Source organism: Solanum pennellii, chromosome 1 (genome assembly GCF_001406875.1).
Source record: "Solanum pennellii chromosome 1, SPENNV200".
NCBI classification, from domain to species: domain Eukaryota; kingdom Viridiplantae; phylum Streptophyta; class Magnoliopsida; order Solanales; family Solanaceae; genus Solanum; species Solanum pennellii.
The window spans coordinates 20,369,972-20,383,042 of record NC_028637.1 but is presented as its reverse complement, the minus strand read 5'-3'; the positions used below and the strand labels follow the sequence as shown (position 1 = coordinate 20,383,042).

The 13,071-nt window shown below is 30.2% G+C and overlaps 1 long non-coding RNA gene across 1 annotated transcript; it reads right to left on the bottom strand.

Moving 5' to 3' along the window:
• Nucleotides 1-9,023: 9,023 nt before the first annotated feature.
• Nucleotides 9,024-11,546, bottom strand: LOC107031657. Its single transcript, XR_001458268.2, has 2 exons — nucleotides 11,195-11,546; nucleotides 9,024-9,269 (listed from the first exon to the last, which is right to left on the bottom strand). It is a non-coding gene; the product is annotated as an uncharacterized LOC107031657 (long non-coding RNA).
• Between the last annotated feature and the right edge of the window lie 1,525 nt (nucleotides 11,547-13,071).

The following is a 13,071-nucleotide window of genomic DNA, read 5'->3' as shown; positions in this document are numbered from 1 at the left end:
CCCCCCCCCCGTTAATTACTTGTTTTCGGAAAGACCTTGGCTAATTAGGTTAAAGTTAAGTCTAAATCATTTTCCTCATGGGATCGATCCCAACCTACTAGTTGGGTTCTCTACTTGATTACAACCGCTTATACTTCTTTAGGGAGGTATAAGAGCATATCCGTGAACGAAATAAAACATTATGGAGAACTCACATACCCTGATAGGGACGAATTCCACTTGCAAAGCTTGAGGTTTTTGGCGAATTCTTGACTTCTCTCCCTTTGTTTCTTCTTTTCTCTCTTCTGCAAGCCCTAAGCGTAATTCTGACTTAGCCGAACTGATCTAAGACTTTCTGTTTTACCCCAATAAACCCCTAAAATGAAATAGAAAATTAATAGGTAAAAATACTAGTTTGCCCTTCCCTAAATCCGGATTGAAACTTTTCTCAATCCAAGAGTCCAACTTACGGAGGGTATAACTCACTCATACAAGATTGAAATCGCGCAAACTGGTGAGCGTTGGAAAGATCGTTCTAAGGGCTTTCCAGGCATATCAAGAACTACCTCTAAATCATCCTGACTAGAAGTTATGGCTATTTTAAAATAATCAAATCTCACTTTCTTAATATAGATAAATTTTTTAGATTTCTCCTCTTTCATTCCAAAAATGATTATTTTTAGTTTCTTAGTTATTTCGAGTTGTAAGATGTTACTATATCGCTAGTTTGATTTTTATATTTTTGGTAGTTATATTCCCTTGGATTGATCTTATACTGTGAATGATTGGATATGAAATTTTAAAGATAACTCATTTTTTAACATAGTTTTTAAAAAGTACAATTTGTAATTTTAGATATATTATAATATTTAAATGGTAATGTCATATGGTGGTATATTTATGGCGGTACAAAATTTATATTTACTTTAAAATTTTAAGTTTTCTACGTTAAAATAATATATTTTCTGGTGGTATATTTTTTATGTTTTATAACGTTACAACAACTCCAACCAGTTACATTGTAAGAAGGTCAATATTTTATTTACTGAGCATTTATCAATTTGGTGTGTGTTTTAAATGTTTATATTCAAATTTTTTCCATGTGATTTTTTTTATATAAAGAAAATGAAGTAATTTCATCTTTGCGAGATACTTATTTAAAAAAATATGGGTGCAAAATGCAGTTCAAGAATAGCCTTCCATCCTTTTTGTATTACTGCAATAAAAATAAATGGGATAAATATTTTCTTCAATTTCAATTTTATCTCTAAGTTCTATGAATAATCTAGTATAATCAACAATTTAAGTTTTTATCAAATTCATATTTTTTGAGCCTTCTATTTAACTAGACCATTTCTTCAAAGTTCAATGCAGTATTTCTAAAGAAAATTAGCATACTCATATTCTTCCCTAAAAGAAATTATTAATCAATCATGGCTAACATTCTTCGAACTAATCAAGCTTCTAGGGTCATTTAAAGCCTAAAAGTCTAATCATTTATGGTGAGTGCAATTGTTATCTTTTAGAAAATATGGTTTTTGCAACTGGTTGTCCCATCGGTAGTATGGAATCTTTCCAATGTAAGTTTTGCCATTTCCACCAAATGTCCATCATAGGTTGAATGTCAGCAATCATTAGCTTCCACCACCACCAACACAACAACCTGTTAGTTTTATTAGAAATTTATCAAAATCTTAATAGTCATACCTTTTTGAATAAATGGCTGAATTATTTTTTGTTTGCCAAAAAAAACATAAAAATTGTATTCCCTTTTAATTTTTCATCTATTATCAAGACTACTATTTTTTAGATCTTTTCATTTAATGTTTTTTACTTTTTTCATCAGTTTAAAGTAATACTATCAATTATAACTAGTTATTGATATAAAGAATTTTTTAAAAATATAAATTATTGATTTAAGATGACGAGATTAAAAGTCTCAATTACTTTCATAAACTATGTATCAAATAAAACTAAATCACATGTATGAAATAACTTTATCTAATTCTCCAAAAAATGTTGTTTTTTTAAAAAATATGTAACAAAGTAACTAATCTTTAAAGATTCCAAAATAATATTTTCTTTTTTCATCTCTAAATAGAAACCTTGCACTTGTAAGTTAAAATAAAAATATTTAATTTCTTACTTACCAAATTAAAAAAATTCATTATATAAGTATGATTTTAAACGATTCGTCATATCCACTAAACCTTTACTTTCATCAATCCGAGCCTAGAGAAAAAGTGAAAGCATATATATAAATCATTTGACAACAAGTTTACATATCATTCTTGAACAGATTGTTACCTAAAGGGATGTGAATACGGAAGAATCTTCAAATATCAAAAATGCTAATCGTCTCGATCCTATCAATGCACAAATATTTGACTCTCCAGGAGTTTCAATTACACTAGCGGAATCAGTCATGGCTAGAGCTACTGAAAAGTAGGTGAATAGTAACAAAAAAGATTGTGGGAATAAGGAGAAAAAAGTCATGGGATGAACATGTTGCTAATGAATACTAGAAGGAATAACCAAAAATACTAATTAACCAACTAGAATGGACTTTAAACATGAGGTCAGAAAATGGAAAGAATAAGAAGATCAAGAAGGATGAAGATGAGAATCCATATGGTTTTGAGATGTATTTCAATACAAAGAGCAAAACTATTGAAAAATTACAACTTGCTCAAGCGGAGAATAACATCTTGACTATCATAAATGTCCCAACTAATAAGTGTTATTATTGTTTTTGTAGGTCTTGCTCTTTTCTTTATCTTTTTTATATGGGGTATGTAACTAGGGTTAGACATATAATGTACTCCTACGAGTATATATAGGGTAGCTAAATATCTTCCCAGTCTGGTCATTTTCATTTATAATTTTCTTTTCACTTAAGTGTTCATCCACCATTTATGTTTCAAAGGTCTTGTTGTGTTGTTCAAACTTGTTGATTTGAATAGATTCTCCATAAAAGGATTTATTCAATTGTTGTAAATATGTGAGTTTACATATATACATTATTATCTTCGAAGATTAAAGAATAAATAATACTAATTATTGTTTCGGGATAAACGAGATAAAACGAAAAAATTTAACAATGGAATGGTGGGTATTCAACTTCGATGGCTTATCTGAAGCAATGTGAAAATATCGCAACTTCAATATTATCCATGAATTTAATGGTAGAACAAATCTCCTTTCAGCCACCTTGAATATTAATTCTAGGAAAAGCAGCACACTCATAAAGCTTAAGAACATTATGTAAACATGTTTCAATAACCATCACTAAAGAAGCGACTACAACATAGATTAAGCATTTTTTCTAATACCAAACTTTACCTTATTTCAAGTTTGCCGCTACACAACATTTTATGATGATAGTAAAGAGTATTATTCCACAATGTCTATTAGCAGGTCGTCTATCACGGCATAGAATTTAATAAACTAACATATATGTTGTATTATGTTGTGCGATGAAATAAAATAGGAAAATAATTGGTCTTTCTTTATTTGAATACGAACACCAACTCATGAACATAGAAATGTACTTATTTTAACTTTATAACTTGTTTAGTATTAACTATGACATCCTTTTTTATACTGGAAAATATGAAATAACCTACGGAATTCGTAAGTATTCCCTGATTAATCCATAGGTAAATACATCATAATAATCTCATAAACTCCCTTATCGAATTAACTTTATATATGAATTCACAAAGCAAGTGCATGATAATATTGAATCAACAAGTTGATGGCAATTAGTATTTGGATTAATCCAAACATCACGAATTACTTCGACAAAGTAAGTTTTTTTTTTGTTTAATTAACTATTCCACATGGCATTTTATCCATGTCATACATCCCTAGTTACAAGACACCTCAATCTTCCTCCGATCATTATATTCTACTCACTGTTTTTTTCCTCACCGCTAGACTTGTTTCCTATCTTCTCTCTATAATGACCTGATCGTTAATTTTTAAAAAGTTTCGTAATTTTACCATTTCTCCTCCCAATATCTACCCCAATTCTTTTAAAATACGAGATTTTTGATCGCGTGTGATGGTCAACTTTAATGAGTTGACTTACCTTACTCATTCTGATAGCATGACTCTGGATCATGATCGTGATGATACAGATGAGAAAATGAGACCTAGGCTTAATGTTTTCCAAAATATGGGGTGTCAACCCAATTCCACAATTTTTGAATTTTGGGAGTTTTTGAGGGAAACAATTGGGTAATGATTTAACTCTAAATTTTTTATTACCCATTTTAATTATTGAATTTATGAGTTTAAATCAAGTTTTGGGTTGATAAATATGGGGTTCTTCATGAACTTAGGTTTGAATCAAAAGTGGTTTATGAACTGGATTTTAAGCCCATTTTCGAAATGATTTTCCCTAATGAGTATTTGAAGCCTTGAGTAATGTTAAAACAATATAAGTTTTTGGACTTAAACCTCCATTTTGATACCTATTTATATATACAATTGATGTGAGAAGTGTTGTTTTTGATGAGTGATTGTGAATGCTTGTTTATTTTGGATTGTTTGTCTTTGGAAGTGATTCAGAAGGGGAATGCTAAACTTTTGGAGTAATATTTCTTCGAATTAAGGCAATTTGCTTCCTAAACCTTGTATTCTAGTTGAATTGTATACTTCCTTTGTTTTCTTCGTATTAGGAGTACTACGGATGAGGCAAAGGGTTGAATTATCCACTTGTTACATCTAAATGAATAAAACGGAGTTGAACAGATTATGTGACTTTAAACCTTCATGCTTATGTGTTACTTATTTGATACTTGAGATTGATGAACTCTTTATGTGTGACTTAACTATATGACTTTGAATTTGACTTATTCAGTTCAATTTACTATTGACTTGTGGCTATCAAACTTTTAATATTGGCCTCGTTAGCCATGCATTGTAAAAATTTCTATGTTTGGCTAATTTATGTGCAGGTTGTAGTTTGACGAGGTTCGGTTGGAGATTCAGGGGTAATTATTTTTAGCTAGTTAATCTTTTAGTAGGTTTCTTGCGTATTGCTAGTAGTTATCTCTTGCTTTTACAGTTGTGTTGGTTCCGAGACCGAACTCACGTCATGTTATTCTTCTTCTTCGTATCCTATGATTTCTCTGAATCTGGAATTTCTCCCCCTTGAGAGACATCTTCTTCTTTCTCATCCTCTTCTTGATTTGAAGATACGATAGAAGTATTCTCTATCATTTTGTCCTCCCAATTTCATGTTTTTTTCATCCAAAATGACATCTCTACTAACAACAAGTTTGTTAGTTTTGACATCGAGAAGACTATATCATTTTGTCACATCACTATAACAAAAAAATATACATTTTTGACTTTTTTTCATCCTATTTTGTTCTTTTCTCAACAGGTACGTAAGCATAACAAATACAACCAAAATTTTAAAATGACTTACAGAAGGTTTAATTCCACTCAAATCTTCAACTGGTGTTTTGTCCTTTAGTTACTTTGTTGGACACCTGTTAAGGATGTGAACAGCTGTATGAACTGCTTCTGCTCAAAAATGTTTTGGCAGCCCTTTCTCATTAATCATATTTCTGGCCATTTCAACAATTTCTCTATTTCTTCTTTCATATACACATTTTGTTGAGTAGTATACCCTTCTGGAAGTTGCTTCTGAATGCCTTCATTTTTGCAATATTCTTCAAATTCTCGACTTGTGTATTCACCTCCTCTATCACTGCGAATGGTTTTGATGATGCAACATTTTTGCTTCTCAATAAGGGCTTTAAATTTCTTGAATGTAGCAAATGCTTCTGACTTTTCTTTCAAAAAATAAATTCAAGTCATTCTTGAGAAATCATCAATAAAGATTACAAAATACCTTTGAATTTCAAGAGATGGAGTCTTCATTGCACCGCAAATGTCGGTATAGATTAGTTCCAAACGTACACTTTCTCTCCAAACACCCCTTTTGGAAAAGATTTCCTATGTTGCTTTCCCATTATACAACTTTCACATAGATCCACCTCAGTATGTATCTCAGGAAGGCCTTGCACCATGTCCTTTTTCTTGAAAAGTTTCAAACCATGAATATTCAAGTGACAAAAATTTTTGTGTCAAATCCATGAATCATCTACAATTTCATTTTTAATGCATTGTAATGAAATTACAAAGGGAAATTTATTTTTATCATCTTTACTTCAATAATGACTTGATTTGGCTCAATTTTATCATAAATCCTGCAATTACTATCTTTAAACACAAGAGAATAACCATTTTCCATGAGTTGACCAACACTAAGAAAATTTTCTTCCAAGTTAGGAACATAAAGAACATCATGAATTTTCTTACGGCTTTCTTTTATGTTGATCAAAATAGTACCTTTACCTTTCGCATCAACTAAGACTCCATTCCCCATTCTAACTTTAGAAGTGATGCTATTATTAATTGAGAGCGAAATCTTTCCATCTCCAGTCATGTGATTACTACAACCACTATCAATATACCATTCATTGCTTTTTGTTGAAGCATCAAATTTGGAAGTAAAGAAAAGGTTTTCTTCCCTTTCTTCCTCTAGTTTTTCACAAAAAATTCTTGATCCCAATACGTGTGCCAACAATCCTTTTCAACGTGGACAAACTTTTTACAAAAGTTACATTGGGGCTTGCCTTTGTCCCAACATTTTTCTGAATTGTGATTAGTATTTTTTCAAACTTTACAAAAAAGACTAAAGTTTTTCTCACCTTTTTAATCAACCTTCTTTAAAGAACCATAATGATCCTGCTTCTTTTTTGGCTTGTAATTCTTCTTGTGTTGATTTTTTGAGAAATTTTGAGAATTCTCATTTGTTTAGACTGGAAACCCGTCTCTTCGGGTTGATATTCACAAAAAAATCTTCGCTTCTCGTGTGCACGAAATGATCCAACTAGCTCTTTGATGGAAAACTTAGAAAGATCGTTCATCTCCTCAGTGATAGCAACAAGCACTCATACTTTTCTGTGACACTAATTAGAATTTTTTTCCATAATTTGTTGGTCAGAAATTGAATCATTATGATTTCTCATTTCATTAACAATATTCATGCCTCTTGTACAATGTTCATCAATTTTTTTCATATTATATCATCTTCAATTTTGAAACTCTCTTCTAAGAGTTTGGAAATTTATAGTGCGTACCTTTTTTGTCACCATACACCTCAGTTTCCTAAGAATCCCAAGCTTCCCTTCAGGTCTCACAAGTAGCAATTTTTGCAAAATATGCTCTTGAGACTCTCATTTGGATTTTGCTCAAGGATTTTTCATCTTGACTAAACATAGCGTCAAAATTTTCATCTCTGCTGCTGTAAGATCACTATCGTTGTCTGGCTCTTCGAAGACATTTGCAACAATAGTCCACAAACCTTCAACTTTCAAATGTGTTCTCATTCTTATCTTCAAATATTTAAAATCAGTTCCATCAAAAAATGGAGTAAGAACAATTGAAGAATTAACACCTTCATTTGTTTTGGATTCTATATTTGTTTTCTTCACCTACCCCAGATGAAGAACGAAAACCTGCTTTTGATACCAATTTGTAGGAAATATAGAAGGAAAATAGTATCTTTAGAGAATACTCAAGTTTATTATAGGCTACTTAAGTCCACTTGAGATGATTACAATCATCAACTACATCACTATTTATACTACTCAAAATAGAAAAAAAATAGTCTTGCACATATAACTAAATATATGTATCAACAATTTACTAGATACATGTACTACAAAATTCTAAAGAGACTTCTTGAAAAACTAAGAGACAATTTCAAAAGACTAAACATTGATGCCTTAAATCCAACAAGACATTTTGACAAGTAGTACAGTAAAGTAATAGCCCCTTTCTTTATAAAAGCTGAATTGAAATGTATTGATTATTTTAGGAATAATATCAAGAATTGAATTGGGTTAGAGTTTTTATGACTTAAAAGTCTAATAAAACTATGTAGCCTGTGTACGATAGGATAGCATTGATTCTTCATTCGACTTCTCACTGCCTCTAAGAAGGACTATTGGATGCATTGATGGTCACAATATGCACCGACTAGGTATATGATGACCCTTGAAACGTGGGGAAAACGTTGTATTATTACTAGGCTCATGGTAATGGTTGTAGGTTAGAGAAACTCCGCAAAAGTAAAGTATATTATTTTCACATTGTTTCTACCGCATATCTTATGCTTTTAGTCCCCCAATTTACTTATTGTTTAATTTATTCTTATTACATATTCATACATTCAATGTATTGATGTCATTAGAGCTGCATCTTTTATGTTGAATATATCGGTATTCAGGATCATCAACGTGTGTTTTTTTGCTCTCGTAGATAGTATTTGGCGAGACCTCCTTGCTTTTGGGAGACTATTTTCATTCTAATTTTAGTAGTAGTTGAGATGTCGTGGGTCTTGTCCTTAAATTTATCTTGAACTGTTATAGGTTTCATAGATGGAAATAATTTGATGTGGGTTCGCTTGGGGATCAAAAATGGTTATCATGTATTGGTAGCAATTTGAATTATTTTTTAAAAAAATTACATTTTTCAAAATCGCTGCAGTAGCAGCGATTTTACTTTTTTCGATGGAGGAAATCGCTGTTGTTACAGCGATTTTGCCATTTTTGTTAGTATAAAATTTTATATAGCGTTTTGAAATCTTTGTTAGTATTTTATATCCTTTAGGCTCCGGACTCCATTAAAAAACCAATGCAAGTCATTAAGCACATATTACTTATTAAAATGAAAAGCATGCATATAAAAGAAAGTAATTATTAAAATGAAAAGTAACAAAATGTTATTTAGAAATCATATATCAAATAAATACAGTATCTCATTAAATATTGAATAGGTAGCATTAATGTTAAAAGAAAACAGTCCAATAACGAAGGGAAAGGTGGTCTCTAAAAGTCTAATTCTGGTCCTGAAAGCATATAAACAGAATAGTTTTTTGTGGTCCTAAAAAGTCTGAGTACAAGAAATCTGGTCCGTAAAAATTCCATTTGTAAATCATAACATGTGGTGCATAAAGATAATCACAATAACATAAATATATTATTGTTAATATATATAAGCTTACTAATACACAATTCTTAATCAAACGCAACCAAAAATTATAAACATTCCACTATTAATTGTATAGTCCTGAATTGTTTACAGTCTACATAGCAAGAAATTTTTTTATGTCCCAAGTGTCCTAGAAAAAAGATTATCAATTTGTTACTTGCATCAACTCTTCAAAACTTGTTTCTTCACTTGCAACTTCAAGTTTTCAAAACCTGTAAAAAGTAAGAAACAAATGCTCCTTAAAAATTATAAAGACCATATAGTATTAAAGATAACTACAATAATGGCATGCTTGAATCACAAGAATTGAAAGGAAAATCTCCATCTCCTTATCAACATATTTATAGCAAGATACTAAACAAAGAACATGTGTGTTTTCTGCACAAAAAATACACTTTCCCGAAAAGTATAATACAACATTTATGTTCCTTTTTTATTGATCCGGCATTCGAAGTGAGATTTTTCCAAATAAGGTAATCTTGTAGTAAACACCATATCATACTTGTAACTACTCTAAATAAAACTATATTTTACTACAAAGATAGTTGTCTAGATTCAATTTTGTCCGATGTTTATGATCAAACTATATATATCGTCTCTCGCTCACTCTCTTGACACCTACCTCTTATTCTCTCTCACACAAACACCAAAAGCACATGCATAGTCTAGAAACATTAATGCACAAGTTCAAAACTTTGAAAAAAATATATATCAAAACATCATTAACTTACCAGAGAACATTTTTGTTATCCTACGACTACTAAAATACAATAGTTGCTTCTTGGGGATTCTGACACCATGTGAAGAGAGGTATCACTGAATGTTAGGCATCATAACTATCTAAGAATAACTTTCAAAAAGAGTGATGAAATATAGTGAAACGAGTCAGAGCATTCTGTAATAAGAAAGGAAAGGGATATCAACAATTTAATGGTTATGGCATAATGTTAAGTGCCATAAAGGTATAGTGGAAAATATTGGTCTTTACCTCGGAGAGGTAGTGTAAGGTTTGCATACAATATACTATATCAAACTATACATTGTGGGATTTCACGTGATTTTTTATTATTGTATTAATATTGTTGGATCAACTTCACGTAAATAATAACTTCTTGAATTCTGGAAACCTTCAAAGTCATCATACTATATATAATACAAGAACACTAAAATAGATAATAAATAAAGAGCACTTAAGCAACTAGATGTGAGTTCCGGTCAAACCTACAGATTTGTGTGTTCCTTACCGACAATCCTAGAAAAACACCTATCAATAACACACAAATGACATAAGTACATGATCACTTCCCACCTAATTTTAAATATGCATTTAGAAAAAATCTCATGTTGAGTTTGTAGATTGAAACTCAAATGTCAAATTCCTCAAATTAGAATACACGGCATAAGTTTTATGAAGTCAAATAGGTTGTTGCGTGAATGTGGAGATGTTCACATGTATTATAAGATCTTAAACCTCATAAATTAATTTTAGATATAAGTTAGTTGAATCTTCATTGTTGACACAACATATTGAATATTTCCTAGCAAGATTCATTTATATGGGCATAGTGTTTTTCCTCCTTTTCTATTTTGATGTAGTAGAAACACACAATTAGGTATACAACATTCAAACTTCCTACTGAAACATCAAGTGTCTAACTATTAATTTAAATAGAGGGTCACTTGATCTTAAAAAGGGCGTCAGTAATGTCATTGTATTGAATTTCACTTGAAAAACAAACCGCACAAATAGCAAGGAACAGAACGAAATTTTCTCAAAAACAACTTGAGTTCTTTACAAACTCATGCTAATAGAATTTTATCTATAGAAACAAGTCACACCAAGGAATAAGTAGTCGATGTTCTAAATCTAATGAAATACAACATTAATGCAAGAATATCATGCATATACACATACATGCACGTAGGGATTTAAAATTTTGGCTTTTATGAGTGAATGACAGAGTTCATTTAGTCTCTGTTTTGTCATCTATTTGCTCACCAAAAACACTAATACCCTCAAGTTTTATTCGATTCTCATAAAATCGACCATTGAAACATCGAAGGAACGCCTTTCATTTCATAACCAAGGCACCGGAAAAAAAAAAGAATAGAAATAGAGATTTAATAGATACGTTACCTCGAAACCATGGAGAGACTGACTGACTGCCTCCACAATTTTAAGGTAAAAAATTAGAGATTTTCAGGGTTATTTTACAGATGTACTGCATCATTCTAGATCTTCATCCCCATTTTCGTCGCCTTCTGATAGATTAACCAGAGAACAAGAACAGAGAGAGGCCAACAAATCAAACGAAATCCAAACCACAAATGCTCGATTTCATCTCCTGGAAAAATATGTGAAATAGAGGAAAGATTATACTCTAACTTTTGGTCTCCCAAATTAAGAGTTTTTAGGGAATTCAATTTTAGGGAGATGGATTCTTCAGATCTGCGAAGTGAGAAATAGAAAATATTTACATGAATATTTTAATAAATATTGTTTTACATTTAAGTGATTTTTATATTTTACTTTAAGAAAGAGTTTTGGCTAAATTCATTCCTTAACTATAACTAAGGCTAAGGTTAAATCCTTGTACGTTAACAAGAATGATTCTATTAGTATTTAAAATGTAACAAATTTCAGTCTTTTATCTATTTCTGTTTAAAAACTAATATTATTTTTTAAAAAAGTGATTTTCTTTCTCCCATCTCTCTAATTTGCCCCTCTCAAATCTGTCTTATTGTCTTTCATATTCAGCAAAACCAAGAAAGAAACTCAATTTTTTCTGTACTTTACAAAATAATCAAGATCAAGAAAAAAAAGATTCTCTTCAAAAAACAGGACATAGGGCTATACACACATAAAAAATCATTGAAAATTTCTAGTTTTTCTGATTCGAAAAATATAAGCAATTTTCTGTTTTTCAAAATAAAACATCTTCATTCTTTTAAACAATAGATATTGTGGGTTGCAGCATAACATTGGAACCATGTCGCTTCGAAGTTTAAGTGATTTATCGTCCACACCCAACTATGATATTATCGATATTCAAGTCATTATAAGCATTTTTTTCCTTTTCACATCTTGAGCACTTTATAGTACCAAACAAGCACTAAACAAGAAAAAAAGCAACAAAATGGTAAGAAAAATAACTTAAACCTGCAAAATTGCACAAAAACAACCAAAGAAAAATGGTAAACCAGCAGGAAAACAGCAAAAAAAATGCCCCCCCCCCCCTTCCCAAAAAGAAAAACCAAAACAGTAGAAAACTGAAAAGAAAAGAAAAACTCATGATTTTAGTAGAACAGAAAGATAAACTAACAACAAAGACACCACAAAATAAGCAAAAAAATAACAAAGTCTAGTGTCATTAAATCATCATAAAGCTAAAAAAGTCTAGTGTCATTAAATCATCATAAAGCTAAAACATTTTTCATTAGTTTCATGCACAAGAACATAACAAATGAAGAACAAAAATTAGTCACATATATCAAAAAAAAAAAAAAACAAAGTTAAAAATGTTTTTTCTTCGATGTTGCAACTTCATAGAGAAAATGGAAAGCTCTGACGTTGTTGGCTAGCTTGAGATGTACCTCTTCTAACCTGAAATAAGAAATTAAAATGTTAAATATGAATAGTTATATAAGTAAGCTACAATTAAAATAATTAAAATATTAAATATGAATAGTTATACAAGTAAGCTACAATAAAAAAAACAAAATATGAATAGTTATACAAGTAAGCTACAATTAAAATAATTAAAATATTAAATATGAATAGTTATACAAGTAAGCTACAATAAAAAAAACAAAATATGAATAGTTATACAAGTAAGCTACAATTAAAATAATTAAAATATTAAATATGAATAGTTATACAAGTAAGCTACAATAAAAAAAACAAAATATGAATAGTTATACAAGTAAGCTACAATTAAAATAATTAAAATATTAAATATGAATAGTTATACAAGTAAGCTATAATAAAAAAAAAATTAAATATTTGAATATTCT